This window comes from Dama dama, chromosome 12 (assembly GCF_033118175.1).
Source record: "Dama dama isolate Ldn47 chromosome 12, ASM3311817v1, whole genome shotgun sequence".
NCBI classification, from domain to species: Eukaryota; Metazoa; Chordata; class Mammalia; order Artiodactyla; family Cervidae; genus Dama; species Dama dama.
Genome location: NC_083692.1, coordinates 25,228,585 through 25,246,125, shown reverse-complemented (window position 1 = coordinate 25,246,125; position 17,541 = coordinate 25,228,585).

Genomic DNA, 17,541 nt, shown 5'->3' with positions numbered 1-17,541 from the left:
CCTTAGTACAAAGTCCAAATGCCTTAACACTGTTTATATGGACCTTTGGGAGCTGGCCTCTCTACATGCCCAGATTCATTTCTTACCTCTTCCCTCCTCAAACTCTATGTCCTAGCCATGTTGAATTCTTTCTAATCCATGAATGCACTGTACTCTCACTACTAGGCTTTCATAGACATAGTTCCTCTACTGGAAATACTCCTCCCTCTTCACTTGATTAATTCCTAGTTATTCTTCACATAATCTTCCTCAAGGAACTCTTTCCTCAACCACTAAACTAATTTATTAGTCATGTAATGTATTTCCAAATGCATCCATACTAGTGAAGAAAGCATGAGCTGTGCTGTGGCAACAATAAACCCCAATTCCTTAGTGACTTAGTAACATTTTAATTTTTTAAATTTAATTTGGAAATAATTTCAAACTTACAAAAAGTTACAAACCTAAAAATAGTACAAGGAACGTCCATTCATGCTTTACCCATATTTGCCTATTGTTAATATTTTACCCCCATTTGCTTTTTGTATTTGAGGGTGAGCTACATAGATCATGGCCCTTTGCTGCTGAATAATTCAGTGTATATTTCCGAAGACTAGTAAGGTCTCTTATATAACCATAGCACAACTGTCATCTTCACAGGTTGACAATACAATGCAATACAATCTAATACAATACTTTAAAAATTCTTATCTAATATTCGCATTCCAATTTTGTCTGCTGATCTAATTATGTCTTTTGCAGCACTTTTCCCCTTTCAGTACATAATCTATTCTTAGGGCAGATATAGCATCTAGTTGGCTCCTTTAATCTGGCATATTGTCACAGTATTTCTTTATCTTTTATGACATTGACAATAAAAGTTTATTTCTCATTCACATCACAGTCTGAAGCAGCCTGGGCTACCCTCCTCCATTTGTAGTTATGCGCACTGGCATATGTGGCCTCCAAAGTCATCAAGGCTGGGTAAGAGTGAGCATGGAGAAAGTATGCCCCAGATGAATGTGACACATCGCTTCCACTCACATGCCTTTGGAGAAAATTAATCACACAACCCTACCAAATGCAAGGAGCTGAGAAATGTAGAAAAGCAGACAGATGAGTGAGTCTAACAATCTCTGCTATCCCTCCTACATGTCCTGTATCATGAAATATCATTTTTTATTATAAATGATCATGGAACTAGTTGTCACACATACAGATTTTTGACTGTGTCATAGCAGGGATTTCTTAGTCACTGCCAGCCCCTTAGAACCTAGTGTAACCCCTGGAACATATTCAGGGCTCATTAAATACTTGTTGAATGAATGAATGAACAAGTTTGCTCAGTTTACATATTATTTCAAGAATGAGGCAACCTCAAGAACCTTAATGGGACTTCTCTGGTTCAGAATAGCCTTTTAATGCAGGAGATGCAGGTTCAATCCCTGGACAAAGAACAAAGATCCCACATGTCTCAGGGCAACTAAGCCCACATGCCATACTACTAAAGCCCACGGGATCTAGAGCCCATGCTCTGCAATAGGAGAGATCCACACACCACAACGAAAAAAATAACCCTAGCAACACAGGGAGAAAGAAGCCCCTGCACACCTCAGTGAAGACCCAGCATGGCCTAAATACAAGACTCTTTGTGTCCGCCACGGACTACACAGTCCACGGAATTCTCCAGGCCAGAATACTGGAGTGGGTAGCCATTCCCTTCTCCAGGGGATCTTCCCAACCCAGGGATCGAACCCAGGTCTCCCGCATTGCAGGCAGATTCTTTACCAGCTGAGCCACCAGGGAAGCCCTAAATAAATAACAAAGAGCCCTTAAAACAAGCAAACAAAAAGAACCCTAAAACATTATGGGCTCAGAATAGAGTCTACACTTTGAGTTTGGTCAGAGAAGTTTCCTGAAATTCCCAGAGAGATGATCAGTTCTAGAAACAAGATGTAAGCCTTACTAATGACCATAAATACAGCCAGAAAATAGTTAATAATCACCTAATTATGGTTTGAAAACTGTTTCTGGAATAGCCACAAATTCTAAGATGCCCGCTGACTGCTGGGTAAGATATGTGAATTAGGGGGAAGCAAAGATTCCATTTAAGTCATACAAATATCACCAGCCAGTCTCTCTAGAGCCTTTAACAATTTGTTAGAGAAGATTGTCTATTTCTTCCTTAAAGTCCTTGGTTGGACTTTAATGCTTATGTGGAGAGTACTAAGAATAATACATATAAGACCTTAAAAACCTACAGTTCACAGCTATAGAGGCTCACAGTATCATGAAACTGACAAAGGATGATGCCAGCGTCAGACCTGAGACTTCTGCTTCCATTGTTCATGATATCCTCCCATTTTACCTGGTAGCCTGGTCAAGTTCCAGTACTATTGAGCTGGTCGCTGCCTCTGTTTAACTGTTCCTATCTCACATCCAAATTCATTAATATGCTAGAGCTCTATCTTCAGGTGTAGGCTTAGAAATCTCATTGTGTTTGAGATCAGCTACTTCCATGTCTGTTTCTCACATGAATCTCTGGGAAATGGGTCCCCGTTTTCTTCATTTACATTTATCCCCAGTGTGCATGCTAATTGGCCAGAGTTGTTACAGATCTGATGGCCTAAGCTCGAAGGGTTTTGCACTGTTCTGCAGTTTCCTAGTCAGAAACCTCAGCTTTGAACTCACCCTGAAATTGGAGCTGGGACATCTAAGCAGATGTGACATGGCAGGCAAAGGCTAAAGGAATATATATATATATCATCCTGGCTCCAGTACTGGTGGCTTTCATCATATTTCTTCCCTTTAACACAGCACAGTTAGCTCTTTTGTAAAGATTTTACCTTGAACATCTCTTGCTAATTAAGCCCGTTCCTTCCTGGCAGTCTCTTTGTACTGCAAATGGGATTCAGCACTGGCTGCTGGGTGATTTGTAGCCACAGGAGTTACAAAGAGCAGAGTGCCTAGAGAGCACTCTGGAAGGGGTGGGAGAGGAGGATGGGGTGAGAGGAGTGATAAATTGCTTATTTGTGCTAAGGAAAAATTACATATCCCCCCCTGGACTTTCCCAATGAGCACTGAATTGTTTTATTACCAAGTCCTAAAAAGAGCCAGAAAATAAGTATTAGACATGTGGAAAACCTACTTTAAAGGAATAGTTAATCTGGCAAATAATTTGAAACAGTGCTTTTTTTCAAACTTGCTTTTTCTTAGTAACCAACATACATATGGTGATCATTTTATGCCAGGCAGTTTTTAAGCTCTTAATGTATACTAATTATTTAAATCTTTGTATCAAACTTATGAAGTAGATGCCATTATTATGCCCATTCTACAGATGGAAATACTGAGGTACTAGAAGACTGAGTATAGTCAGCTCTTGTAATGTTAAGAGGCAGAGAGAGAATTTAACTTGGCAGTTTGAATTCAGTCAATGTGCTTAACCACTGCACCAAACTCTCTTAGGAAAAAAAAAAGATAACTGTGACTAAATTTCCTTACTTAGTACATGTTTTACTTTGAGCAAATTGTTTAATCTCAGTTTCTGTCTCCTTGCCTGGATGAGGCTAATAATTTCCAACTTGCAGTCTGGATAGAAGAATTAGTGGCAAAGTCTGTAAAGTACCTATTACTGGAACCCACACATTGACTCCATAATAGTAGTTATTAATCTTTGTCTTTCTTCATATATCAAGAGGGATTCCACAACAACTTCTTCTGTAAACAGAATCATCACACAAGATGTAATTGTTTAAATCCAAGCCCACAGGCACTGAATAAATATGAATATTTATAGTTTCAATATTGAAAACCTAACCTCAACTAGACAAATATCATGGATCCAATCACCTGGGAGAAATTTCCTAAAATCTTCAGATGTCTCTTCTTGTAGCTCACTAGATACTGGCCAGTTCCCAGCGCCAGCCTCACCCTGGGGGACCCTTGGTCAAGTCCAGGCCCTCTGGACAGGCTTGAGTGTTGGCTCAAGGTCTCCCCAGAGAATGCCTCATTCCACACACACCACAGAGTTCAGTCTAGAATCATCCCCTAACCTCCCAAGGTCTTCAGATTGAGTGTGGCCTGGGTTAACCACCTAGAGAAGATCAAGGTTTAGAAGAACTCCGTTGAGGAAGAGGAGGAAGAGAAGGTTAAGAAACAGCATCATTCCAAGGTCCTCAGTATTTCTCGGGCCCAGGTGAAGCCTTGCACCAGGCAGGCTGTGCTGTACTTAGTCGTTCAGTCGTGTCCAACTCTTTGGGATCCCATGGACTGTAGCCCGCCAGGCTTCTCTGTCCATGGGGATTCTCTAGGCAAGAATCCTGGAGTGGGTTGCCATGCCTTTCTTCAGGGGATCTTCCCAACCCAGACAGGCTCAAAAGTGCCTTTCAGCCTTCATGCAAACTTCTTTCATGGAAGGAGAAAGCCATAAAACACACAGCTTCCAGCCAGGGCCTGTGACCACAACAGGCTTTTGTCTAGAGGATGAAAACCCAGAGGAAATGCAGGCAGAGGGAAGGGAGATTAATCAAAGTGGACGCCACTTTGCAAACCCAGCCACATGAAGGCTATCCCTGAAGAACACTGAGGAGGGTCAAACGGGGTGTCTGTCCTACCTGGGATCAGTTGGAGGGCCTCAAAAGCTTCAGACAGCTCCTTCTTTCAACATGAGGCAGGCGATGAGCAATGCTGGAGCTGATGCTTTGAGGGTGAAATTGAAAGGGGTAATCCTGATGTGTGGTTTTGTCAGAATAGAATAAAAACTGTCACTAGAAAAAGAAAATTGCTAACAAAAGGGCATGAGCCTTTCCCGTCTACTCAGAAGAGTGAAAGAAAGTGCATTTGCTCAGCTGCTGAACTTTGCTTGAAGAGCAAAGAAAGATCTATACGCCGGGGGAACTCACGGTACCTCTGTGCAGGGTGAGGACTCGTGGTCAGGCTACAACTTTAGTTTGAGGATATTGTTGTTAAAGTCCCCAGATATGAAATTAATGTAATTAGGTAATAGCTCCTGAACTTAAATCTCTCATCAAACTGAGAGTAGGCAAAAGGTAGCTAGAGTGGACCTCATTAAAACTGAATTAATAAATGCCAACTTCCAGAAGAATGCCAACAAGAAAAAAAAAAATGCAGTGACGTTAAACTCAGAAAGGGGCAGAGGCAAAGCAATGGTGCCAAAGGAATTGGGCGCCAGGAAACCTGAGTTTGTGTCCTGCTGGCAGCTGTATGAACACCATGTCCAGCACCTTGGACAAATGGCTCAAGCCAGTGTTTCTTAACATGAAAGCATTAGCCGCCCAGTCGTGTCCAACTCTTTGTGATCCCATGGACTGTAGACTGCCAGGCTCCTCTGTCCATGGAATTCTCCAGGCAAGAATATTGGATTGGGTAGCCATTCCCTTCTGCAGGGACCTTCCCAACCCAGGGACCGAACCTGGGTCTCCCACATTGCAGGTATATTCTTTACTGTCTGAGCCACCAATGTTTCTTAAACCATAGCATTAATCAAATTCTCTGGAGGTCTGGTTAAAATTCTGGGCACCACCCCAGAGTTAAAATGCAGATCCCTGGGCCCCATGCCAGAGTTGCAGGTTCCCCAGGTATGATATGGAGCGTGAAAATTTGCATTTCTAACAGGTTCCCAGGGGGAGGCTGATGCTGCTGGTCCCAGGACCCCATCTTGGGATCCAGTAGGCCTTCCTGGGCCTCAGTTTCCCTGCTAATAAAATGACAGTGGAAAGCAGGTGATTTCTAAGGTCTCCTATTCTAAAATTCTTTGAGATGAAAAACCTGAGAAAACAAGAGTAGCAAAAAATTTTCTCTGAAATAATAGGAACAGTTCTACATGCTGCCTGAATCTTTAAGGAGCCGTCCAGAGGAATGTACCCTGGTTGAGTCACCTACCAAAGACCCAGACAGCAGCACAGAACCCTGAACAGCCATCCTTGGTGGCTGGCAGTGCTGGCCAGAATCAGGCACTTCCTCCCACCTGTGAGAAAAAAAAAAATGTACAAGAGACATCAGAACTGTCACCAGTCAAAAATAATGTTAATTTGGTTGGAGTCCCAGTCATTTGTAAGGAAGGGGCAGCCACAGGCAGCTGAGGAAGGATTCTCTCAGATCTGATGATTCCAGGGACAAGAGAATCATTTGAAGAGATACATGTTATCCTGTTTTCACTGTAAATGCACAGTCAATTGTTCATTTTTGTCACTTTCTTATGCCTCCATGTGAACGTGTTGGCTATGTTTGGCTTTTTGGTAAGAAAAAGAAAACAACTACTGAAAAGGAAAAAAACCAAACTCCAGAGCCCTCTCAACAGGTTTGAGAGCTGATTGCTCACTTTATACTTGTTAGCTTATATAATTGAATAAGGTAATAAGATTTGAGTCTTTGATATTCCTTGCCTCCTCAGTCTTTCCCCTCATATTTACTTATATATATTAATTTTTTAATAAATATGTATTTCTTATAATCATAATGTATATGTAAAAGTATGTAAAATTGACATAGCTAAGGACTATTGAGCAAATTTTACAGAAATATGTATTTTTATTCATATTTATAATTAGTTGAGCTTATATATATGCATAAATATATGCATTATATAATTAAACCTATACATTTCTTTTGAAAACTTATGTAACTTTTCTTTTTTTTTAATATTTTTTTCCATTTATTTTTATTAGTTGGAGGCTAATTACTTTACAATATTGTAGTGGGTTTTGTCATACATTGACATGAATCAGCCATGGATTTACATGTGTTCCCCATCCCAATCCCCCCTCCCACCTCCCTCTCCACCCGATCCCTCTGGGTCTTCCCAGTGCACCAGGCCCGAGCACTTGTCTCATGCATCCAACCTGGGCTGGTGATCTGTTTCACCCTTGATAATATACATGTTTCGATGCTGTTCTCTGGAAACATCCCACCCTCAACTTCTCCCACAGAGTCCAAAAGTCTGTTCTGTACATCTGTGTCTCTTTTTCTGTTTTGCATATAGGGTTATCATTACCATCTTTCTAAATTCCATATATATGCGTTAGTATACTGTATTGGTCTTTATCTTTCTGGCTTACTTCACTCTGTGTAAGGGGCTCCAGTTTCATCCATCTCATTAGGACTGATTCAAATGAATTCTCTTTAATGGCTGAGTAATATTCCATGATGTATATGTACCACAGCTTCCTTATCCATTCGTCTGCTGATGGGCATCTAGGTTGCTTCCATGTCCTGGCTATTATAAACAGTGCTGCGATGAACATTGGGGTGCACGTGTCTCTTTCAGATCTGGTTTCCTCGGTATGTATGCCCAGAAGTGGGATTGCTGGGTCATATGGCAGTTCTATTTCCAGTTTTTTAACAAATCTTCACACTGTTCTCCATAGCAGCTGTACTAGTTTGCATTCCCACCAACAGTGTAAGAGGGTTCCCTTTTCTCCACACCCTCTCCAGCATTTATTGCTTGTAGACTTTTGGATAGCAGCCATCCTGACTGGCGTGTAATGGTACCACATTGTGGTTTTGATTTGCATACAAACTCATATGAGATCTCTTCTACAGTGTCTCTCATGATCCTTCATGATGAGATTCACATAGTAAAAACTTGCTTTTAGATGAGACTATAAATATATATGCATATTCAATTATCTTATCTAATATATATGTATATTCAATTACTCATAAGGTTAAAAAAATGACTTTAGAGTGAAGCCATGCTAAGTTCATATTTTGGCTCCACCATTTGGTTGCTAAGAGATGTTGGGCAAGTTACTCAACCCCTCTGAACCTCAGTTTCCCTCAGGGAAAATGGGGGTAAAGAGTACTTACCTCATAGGGTCATGGTGAGAATTAAATGGGGTAATATGCAATAAAGCACTACATTTATAAAATGGTAAAACAATATGGCTTTTTTCATTAAAATGCTTAATAAATTATGTATGGAGCTTTAATAAATATTAAATTAACATAATCAGCTTCTAACTTAAAAAATGAGGTCTCTGTTTCCAAGGTTAACTTCAAAAATAATGTGGGGCCTGTCAGAGAGCTCCCAGGAGGGGAAATGTTGTAAATGTGTTAACCTAACAAGCAATGACCATGACTGAGGGAAACAGGGTCATTTTATGAATTTGCTAGTTGCTCTTTCCTGTTGGATCTTTAGCCATGACTTGGAGCCAATGATTCATGTTTGAAATGGTCTTTTTAGGTACTTCCCTGGTGGTCCAGTGGTGAAGAATCTGCCTTGCAATGTAGGGGCCCAGGTTTGATCCCTGGTTGGGGAACTAAGATCCCACATGCCAGGAAGCCACAAAGCCTGCACACCACAACTGGAGTCCGTGAGCAACAATGTAAGATCCTGCATGATGCAACAAAGACCTGGTGCAGCCAGTTAAAGAAAAAAAGAAAAAGAAATGGTCTTTCTGGCCAATATCTCTGACCTTAACTACTTTGAAGTCTCTTACCACCACTTCATGTATGATTTTCAGCTGCTTATTTGCCATTTTCAAACACAGCCTTTTCCATATTATCACCTGGACAGAAATGCCTGCCATCATCCAGTCACATTTACAAACACCTCCAAGCCTTGGATTCACCTACTATGAGGAAAATATGCATAAAAACTCGGGCTTTGCCTTGAGTTGCAATTTTTGTCTAAAGTCTTCAATTTTACATTTGGTTAAGAATTAACTACGTTGATTAAATTGTCAAGCATTTGGAAAACTGCTCCATGGACAAGGCTCTGGACTGAGCATTAAGGAGGACTACATTTGGGGGAAAACATAATCTTAAAGTCTAACAGGAGAACCAGTATCTAGACACATGTAAGTACCACAGGTAAAGAGTAGAATGTAATAAATATCACAAAAGATTGCTCCAAACTAAGATATGCCATTCAGAAAACAAAATCTTTCTCTAATAAGAGAGATCTAGGAAGGCAGGATATTGAACAGATTTAAAGTTTTGTATTTCTCTAAAACAGCATGGATTGAAAGAGGAAATTGCAGGATGAGGCGATATTTACAAAGATATTGACATAAAAATGTGGGATTTCTTTTGACCACAAGTAACATAGGAAATGTAAAGGAATGGACAATAGTTAATATTGACTCACATATGCTGAATGCCTGCCTTGCGCTTTATGTACTTTTGTCCATTGTTTTATTTGATCTTCATAACAACCTTATAAAATAAATATTAACTGAAACAACACACTTTCCCATCTGTGCAAACAATACTAGGAACAGGCAAAAATAGTTTAGCTATTTGTTCCTGAAATACTTACTCCTGGAAGACAAGTCTGTGAAGTATATAAGATAGCTCACATGAAAGTCCTTGCCCTCTGGTGCCCACCAATCCAAAGCCACTGTCATAAACCACCCAATTCCAATCTCTCCTTCCTTTTCAGACCCACCTCAAAGTCATGCAGTCCTGGCCCTAAAGTCCTATAAAAATCCTCCCTTGACTACCCCTTCTTGAGATACTATATTCTTTGCCAGTGGTAATCTTTCCCTAACTGCAGTAAGTCTATCAGCTTATGTTTGATCAACAGATTTTTTTAGTTGTCTTCTGAGGACAACTACTAACATTACTACAAATATTGAGGACATATTAATATTGTATCTCCATTTCACAGATTAGGAAATCAAGGCATAGAAAGGTGAGCTAACTTGTTCAATGTTTTAACAGTCAGTGGCAGAGCTGGGACCGAAACCAGATTTTCTGATCCTTAAGTCCAAACTCTTGACTAGACAGTGGAGGCTATAAATGGCAAGATGGGAGTCTGAATATTTTTGGTACTCAGAGGGATGTTCAAAGGCCCCTACTCCTAAAGCCTTCTTGATTCCTGCTTTCTACCACAGGAGGAATTCCTCTACAACAACACTAGCAGGGGCCACTGGAGCTTCTGTTTCACCATTTCAAGACATGGATCCATCCTGACTCAGAAGACAGCCCCTCATATGATTCCACTGAACTAAACATTCTTTAGCACTGGGTATTTACAAAAATAGAAGACCACTAATTAGGAGCATGGATCCACCCCATATTCCTTCACCCTGGCCCAAGAGTAGAAGATGCTTCAGTGTCTTCCTCCTTGGAATGGAGTCTGACTTACGGTATCATGATTCTAATCACTCCATCCTAACCACAGTTCAGTTTAACAGACCCCTTGAATTTCAACCTGGGGTATCCAGGGAAATAGAGTTGGGTCTTCAGATACCACTTCATGCTTCCAATCACAGCACTTCCAGTTAATTCCCGGGGTTCAGATCTTTAGACTGAGTTTCCAAACTTCTGTTCACCAGGGCACAGTGAGCTTCTCACTGATTCTTTTCCCCAAAGCTATTACTTCAGAAGTAGAGAACACCAGGTAAGGAGGTATGGAGGAAGGTAACTCACTGACTTATTTCCTCCTGAAACTCAGCCAGATGATTCAGGATCTAACTTCTATTTGACTACTTCTCTTTTTTTAAATTTGATAAGCAAGAACATCTTTCTGACTGAGTTGTGCTCACTGATACAAAGCTAACTTTGTGATCACTTCTGAGCCAAAATATAGTTAGAAATTCCTTGACGTCTATCTTTTCCAAAAGGATAAACATACACAGATGAAAATTATCATATATGAGATAAGATCTCATTTGTCTTTTTTCTTTCCAACCTCGTTTAGGATATTATCCAGAGAATTTCAAGAATTCATTGCTTCAAAAATACTAGTTTAGCTCCCAAATTCACATCAACCGTAAGCTTGAGAAGCAAGTCTACCACCAAAATCATTCATTTTTATTAAAAGGAGGTGAGAGTAATCACAGCTTCCTGGAACACATCTCTCTCAGCCCCCTGAAATTAAATTCACCCAGGCCCAGAGAGTTGAGCTCAGTTTCAGAAATTACACTCTTATTACATCCTCCAGAGTTGTGTGCTTCACTTTCCTTAATAATTCTTAACTAGAATTGCTTTTCCTTTCTGAGAAATTGATATCTCCCTCCTCTATACACATATAGCAATTTATTGGCACCTCTAACCTAGCACTTACTCCTGTCCTGGGCCATCATTCATTTAAGCAGCTTAAATGCAGCGATCATTTTTTGTGTCCTTTCAGTACCTACCATTGTGTGGATAGGAGGCCCTGTGCTGTTTGTTGAGTTTCTGGATGGAGCTAATGAAAATGACATTTTGAAGGAGTAGCTCAGGATGATTAATCTGGCTGTGGTACATAGGAGACTTGGGAAAATGTGCAGAACAGAAGTAAGGGAATTACTTAAAGAGCAATCATGATATCTTAGTAGGAGATTAAAAGGGCCTGAACTAGGGAGATGGCAACAGGAATGGAAATAAAACACCAATATGAGAGAAAACGCGGAGAGCATAGTCATGGTTGACAAGCACTGGAATCTGTGTGGTGAGTGAGCTTGCCCAAGATAACTAACTGATGACTAAATATTCATGCCTCTCTAGAGTATCACCAAGAAGGGACTGCCCTGCCAGGGACTATATTTCCCCACAACCCACCTTGTACCTAGGTCGAGCCATAGAACTAGTCTTTGCCATTGAAATGTAAAAAGAAGTAATAAGAGGTAATGTGTGTAACTTCCAGGTCAAAGTGGTTAAAAAGTAGATCAAATATCCACATGATTTTTTTGTCTCATCTATCACTCAGAAGGAGAAAATTCCAAGGTCCTAGAGGAGGTTGAAGACACTTTGGGAAAAATGCCTGTGTCCTTGAGTGACCACATGGAAGGCTGCCTATGAACTAAGGACACCTATACTGACCTTTACATGAGTGAGGCATGAATGGCTATCTGTTTAGTTTATCTATTACAGCAGCTAGTGTTATCTTAATTAAAATAGAAAGGGGCGGGAAAAGCCATGGTTGTTTTTCGATCCCTAGTGGCATCTAGTACTTCGGAGAATGGTGGCACTATCTTAATATAATGAGGGGTATCCAAAGGGAGACCACTGGAGAGGGGAATGTCAATACACAGCTGAATGGTATCATGACATTAGGAAGATGCCAGAAACTGGAAGTCTGAAGACTCAGCCCTAGACTCAGTTGCCCTGCTTAAAAAGTATGTCCTTAAACAAAGCTCTTAACTTTTTAGCCTCAGCTTCTTCATCCAGAGTATAATATATGAAAATAAGTCTTTCAAAAAAATTTTACTGGGGTTATCACCAGTTAACAATGTTGTGGTAGGTTCACACCAACAGCAAAGGGGCTCAGCCATAGATATACATGTATCCCTTCTCTTCCAAACTCTCCTCCCATCCAGGTTGCCACATAACATTTGAGCAGAGTTGCCAGGGCTATACTGTAGGTCCTCGTTGGTTATCCATTTAAAATATAGTAGTGTGGACCCGTTGATCCCAAACTCTCCAACTATCCCTTCCCTTCATCCTTCCCCTCTGGCAACCATAAGTTCCTTCTCTAAGTGAAGACAAGTCTTTTAAACAATAAATAGCTATTCCAATGTAAAAATGGTATTATTTTAATCTTATCATCCCCTTTTAAAATGGCAGGGGTACTTACAGATCATCTGAGTGAAAAAACTGCTAAATCTCATATAGCAGTTACTCTAAGTGGGTACTGTGTTAACTCATATCATTTTCATGAAACAGATATTACTATTATCATCACTAATTTATAGGTGAAAAAATGGAAACACAGACGGGTTAAGTACTTTTCTCAAGGTCACACCACTAGTAAGTGGAAAAGTAGGCAGGCAGCCTGCTTCCCAAATCTATGCTCTTTACCACCACAAAAAGATATCCTCTCTAGGTACAGCATCTTCATTTTAGATGTGGAAACACAGGTCATGTCACACAGGTGGTTATGCACTAAATATAGACTACAGTGACAGAGAAGGCAATTTTCTCCCCGGGAAAATTCTAGTTTCTCATAAAAGGCTGGGTCTTTAGAAAATCACTGAACTAAGAATGCATAAATTACTAAAGAAACCGAACCAGATATTTGAGCAGAATTTATGTTGATAGGAGAAAAAACAAAATGAGCCATACCGCTGCCATATCTTTCAAATATAAAACAGAAGGGCTAAGCAGATGGACTTATTTAAGTGTTTTCCAGGCAAACTCTTCCTATGGTTCTAAGACATACCAAGGTCCTGAAGGAAGTGAACTCCAGTCTCTTGAACCCTGTCCAGCCTAAAGCAGAAAAATGTCCCCAGGGTGACCACAAGGCCAGATCAAGCCCAACTCTCCTGAAAGAATGTAGCCAGAGTAAACCAAGTATGAGGAGCTGCCTTCCCCTCCTTAAACTCCTGAGATATTCAACCCTAAGCAACCTGAATGTCCAAGCAGAACCCCTGACAGGCCAGTGATGCCAACTGAAACTGAATCTGGACAAAGCCCCTGTGAACAAGACTCTGCCCTCCAGGTGCCATCTGAAGCCACTGTGTGAAAGAGTGGCCTCTCCTCGTGTGAGACCCTTCACACTTGCTTACGTTCAGGTCAGAGAAAATCTCATGTAAGCCCCAGGGCCAACATGGTTCTCCCCGGAACCAAGGTGATGGCAGGATCCACATGGCTTACTCATTTCTACTCTCCCTGTTTGTGGAACATCATCATTCTCTCATGACATGGGTGGAACATCTTAGATGAATTTCCAGATGGCTAGTTTGCCCCTTTCTATTTCCCACCCTGGGAGAGAGACAGCTCCAGTGATGGCTACAGACCTGTGAAGATGCTTCTGAGTATGTGTGTTACCCCATATGGACTGCTTTATCTCTGACCATTTGTTGGCCTTGATTAACTCAAGAAAACTCAAAAATCAAAACACATTGACAAAGATCTTTGTTATAAAATGTGAAGAAATGATAAGATAAAATCAAGGAGAAAAAAATCATTCAAAATATAGAAGAGAGTTAAGTAGGGATATTGTGAATCTATGATGAAGAGAAAGAGACCAATTACTGTATAGATTTTTTCCTTTTTGTCCCAATGCCAGGGGTTTAGAGATATAGATAACATCTGCCCCTGCCTCACAGGCTATTGCAGAAAAGCAGAGAAAATAGTTGTTTTTTACCTTTGGACCACACCACTTACAAAGCTTCTCCAGTATCTTACCTAATTGGTTTGCCCAGCAGCCCATTTTGGGCTTCTCGGGTGGCTCAGTAGGTAAAGAATCCTCCTGCAATGTAGGAGAGCAGGAGACTTGGGTTCAGTCCCTGGGTCAGGACAATCCCCTGGAGAAGGGAATGGCAACCAACTCTGGTATTCTTGTCTGGAGAATCCCATGGACAGAGGAGCCTGGCGGGCTACAGTCCATGGGGTCACAAAGAGTCGGACATGACTGAAGAGATTGAGCACAGCACACAGCCCATTTTATAGGAAAGTAGGGTCAAATTATTTAAGTGATTTGCGCTAAGTCAGAGTTCTAAATAGAACACATCCACGAATTCCAGCCCCGGGCTCTTTGTCCTACACCGCACTCCCTCTTGCATTACCAAGTAACTTCGTAGGAAAAAGCACATTTCCGGCCATCAACCATCTGTGTGATCAAGGATGAATTACAACTTCTTTAGGGCTGCAGTGTCTTCACTTGGAAAATGAGGTTACACTAGAAATGGATGATCTACAGTTCTGAAAGTCTATGACTCCAGAAGTCTGTCCTCCATGAAGTTTAACAACCAGTATTTTTTAAACTGCCAGTTGTAATTTACTAGTGGATCATGAAATTAACTTAGTGGGTACCCACCATTGCCTCTTTTTTTTTAAAGTGACATAAAACAGAAAAGGTTTGAGTAGAATAAGGAAGGGTAAGATAGGAAAAAATGTTACCATGCATCCCATGACATAAGGATGAACAATGTTTTATAAAATTGGGTATGTGCACTGAGTCATAATATAAAATTTGTTTCTTACTATGCGACAAGGTCAGAAATGATTGAAACTCAGGATTAAATTGTAGAGTCATATGACACATTATAACAGAGTTCTACTATATTCCAAAAATATACATACACTTGCTAGGAGGTGTTTTTGTCATCATTTTTTGTTTGTTTTCATTTTTGTGGTTCACATGGCTCTGGCTTTACTTTCTCTTTCTGGTCATCTTTTCCTCCAGCCAGGAGTTCTCATCTCCTCCTTCCCTTTCTCACTTGCTCATCATCCACCTTCTTTGGGGAGGCTTCTGGATGCTGTCACAGCGGGGAGTTCTGACAGAAGGGAAGGTATCACGATATTAAATGGAATTGCAGGTTCTGCTAAGCTCATGACACCTGGTTTCCTGAAAGGGGAAACACACATGATATAGAAAGTCTAGTTGTAAGGATACTAAAGGACCTGGAGCTTCTGAGCACTAGCGTTGTGTTGTAGCAGGGAGGGGCTACAATCAACTATATCTCTGTCTCTTCCATCCTCTCCTTGTAGGAGGGCGATTAACATAACTGTGTCCCAACTCTTCAAACAAGGGTTTCTCAGAAGGGGTCTGTGTCGAGGGAAGTGGGGGTTGTGTCTGCTTTCCCAAGGCTGGCAGTCTAAGAGAAATTGCTTTAATTCATACAAGGAATGGAGGTTTGGGGAGGAAACTGAGGACTATGACTTCCAATTTGTTGCTCAAAATCACTCTCTTTCTAAAAACAATTGCCCCTTCCACTTCAAGTTTAAGCAGGTGAGACAAGTAGTTATGGGACTGGATAGGAGTTCCATGACATGGAGCCTCCCACAAGAGAGTTCCAATTGTTACCCTTTCCTGGATCCTCTTGGGCACAAAAACTCTGACTTCCTGCGTGATTCAAAGTTTGAAGTCAAGGTCAGTGGCTAGAAAATGGAATCTGCTGTGCTATCAGATTCTCAGTCATTCAATGTCTGAGATGAAGGTCAGTGAAAGCATTTGACAGAGACCTTTCATTCTAAATTATCTGGCTGGAAACTTGAGACATGGCATTCTCATTCTTCCTATCAGCCTGGTCTCAGGACAGCTTGGTTTGGGATAATGTCCAGGAAATTATTAGTAATGAGAATCTTCTGTTCCCAACAGACCCAGTCTATTAATAGAGATGTGAAATGTAAGTGTGATCTCATGAGTTCTGCATAAATACTCTTTTGGCCTCTCAGTGGCAAAAATACCAGTGTTTCCTTTTAGGGGCTGCAGGTGGAGGTGAGATGGGGCAGCCCCTGGTTCCAATTGGCTCCCTGAGCTGTACATAGATTCATGATGTCCACTTCGGATCTGCCTGGCAATGATGCCCTGTCAAGTGCTGCCGTGTTAAGCGGCCCCTATGGCTTTATAAAACAGCTGACCTGCTATTGACCTGTTCTGTGTCACTGCAGCTCAGGAGAAGTCTCTCTGGTTAAATTCTTATGGGCCCCATGATAGATTATAATGAAGGTTACAAAGGCACAGCTAAACCTAATGTCTCCCAGTGGCCTCACAGTACAAGGAGCAGTTTCTATTAGAGGAGCATGGGTGAGCCACTCCAAGGGAGGTGAGGTCAGTAGCAGTGACTCCTTAACCACTCGGTAAAAACCCCCTCCCAACTCCTATTCCTCCAAGGAAAGTCAACGGTCCATCAGGGTCAGCCCCGTATTTCTTCAGAACACAAATCTTTTCTTCATTAATTCCCAGATCCAAAGGTGGCTACACCAGATTTCCACAGGTAAAAATCTTATCTTTAGCATCAGAAGTGAGTTACCAGGAATTATCCTTCTATCAGAGATGTTTAGCATCATTCCTACCCTGGCCATAGTCAAATAAGCTAAGCACTTGCAGATGAGAGAACCAAAGCACTAAAGAAGTACTTAGATTAGAGAAAATCAATGTTGACAATCAACTTCCTGTATCAGACAAGAAGTTCACCAAGGAAGCTGGGTAGTTGCAGTAGTTGAACCTTGGTTTCCTGAGAATTGAGTTTCCTGGGTATCAACACAGAGGGGTCTTGATGTGTTTCCCGCTTTTTTGTTCAAGAGGAAGGAAGTGTGTCAACTCCTGAGAGATAGTAAAGCATGTCCTTAAATTTTTCCCTAAGATAAATTTCTCCCGTGAACCTTCATATTAGAGCCCGTGCATGAGCAATGTCCTCACCAACGGGAAATGAAGTCACTATTTCAATAGGCGAAAGCTAGAAGAATAACAAAACACTGCTTAGTGAACAAAGTCTGCTGGAGGCCAAGCAAGATGGCCTGACCAAACGTTGGCTATGGTCTGGCTTGATCGAAGAATGAAGAACAGAATATCTGAAGAAATGAACAGGACTTTCAACAGTCCTCCATAAATAGTACTTTCTTCTTGGAAAATAGAGAGGTCAGTCATGGTCTGCCCCACCTTCCAAGACTCCCTCCCCTAAGGAATCAACTCCATGGTCAAGTCACCATGACCCCACCTGCACTGACACAGGAGTTTAGAGCAGGCAGGCATTTCATCCGATGGCCAGATTCCTGTGAGGCCTGATTTGAAAGATGAGCAGAGCTAATCAGATGATTCTCCAGCCATTTGAATCCAAAGCCCCACTTGGCATCAGGAACGATTCTAAGATCAGAGGTGGGGAAAGCTGTAATGGCCAAATACCAATGGTAAGGAAGATGGAAGAAGATGCCATATGATACTGG